General features: G+C 40.3%; 1 non-coding gene and 1 pseudogene across 1 annotated transcript; both read right to left on the reverse strand.

Moving 5' to 3' along the window:
* Window positions 1-530: 530 nt before the first annotated feature.
* On the reverse strand, window positions 531-605 carry LOC125541815 (annotated as a pseudogene).
* Window positions 606-796: 191 nt separating this feature from the next.
* Window positions 797-875, reverse strand: LOC125541814. The gene has a single exon (XR_007297664.1). It is a non-coding gene; the product is annotated as a small nucleolar RNA SNORD36 (small nucleolar RNA).
* Between the last annotated feature and the right edge of the window lie 212 nt (window positions 876-1,087).

Consider the following 1,087-nt stretch of genomic DNA (forward strand, 5'->3'; position numbering starts at 1 on the left):
TTGCTTTAACTCTACCTGGTTGGCAACAAATTGACATAATCTGGGACAGTTCAACAGATCAAAATATGAAGCTAACATCATATGCTCAGCTGACAAACGATGTATATGTAACTCCTCTACATTATACAGTACCACACTAACAGAACTACATCTCTAGACACAAGAACAAAGCAGTACGTTGATGACATGCTAGGCATCAGTTTCAAAAAGCTCGATTTTAGATCATCAACAACCAGAAAGCCTCAGTGGTCTAAATGTTCAGCACACCATCACCAGATCACCGACGAGCAGGACCCGTACGACCCATACACAGCAACTAGGAAAAAAATGGGATCAAGCAGACAGGGAGGCGGGTACCTTCTGGTTGACAAGGTCGAACGCCCTCTTGTGCACCCGCATCTCAAACCGATCCCAGGTGTTGGTACCTATTTTACCAAAATAGGATAACATAGTTACACTCTGTTTACTTTCAAATCATCATAAGAAACTACAGCACTGCAAGGGTAGCAGATGACTGATTTGTGATGGGCTGAGTATCAGATTTAAAAAGGTCGATTTTGAAACATCAAATGTATCAGAATAATCATATGAATCATCATTTGCTCAGCCCATCTACCAAGTGCAACTACTTCATCATTCTAGGTAAATTAAGATGTTAAATGACTAAAACTAGTAGTATGCTACAATCATATGGTACTGGTTAAAAAATGTGACCAGAGGACTACACTTGAACATATCACTTGCAATGCCTACTGGAAGGAGCAAGTGTATGGATGAAAACAAACATTAGACATGCTGGCCATCAGTCTTAAAAACCTCAATTTTGTATTCTCAAAGATAATCTCGGGAATATGTTGTTGTAGCATCATCTGACCAGCCAATCCATCATTAACACACGTGCACACACAGAGCAGAGAACAATTTGAAATCAAGTGCAAGAATTGCTACAGCACATACAACTAGCATGTTACGGTTTGTGGGAGATGGGGAAAATGCATGTGAAGTGCATACATCACATAGGGGTGTGTACAATACACACCATCTTTGACAGCAAGCAAAACTGACAGGAATAGAGCATGTCAACTAC

This window comes from Triticum urartu, chromosome 2, assembly GCF_003073215.2.
Source record: "Triticum urartu cultivar G1812 chromosome 2, Tu2.1, whole genome shotgun sequence".
Classification (NCBI taxonomy): domain Eukaryota; kingdom Viridiplantae; phylum Streptophyta; class Magnoliopsida; order Poales; family Poaceae; genus Triticum; species Triticum urartu.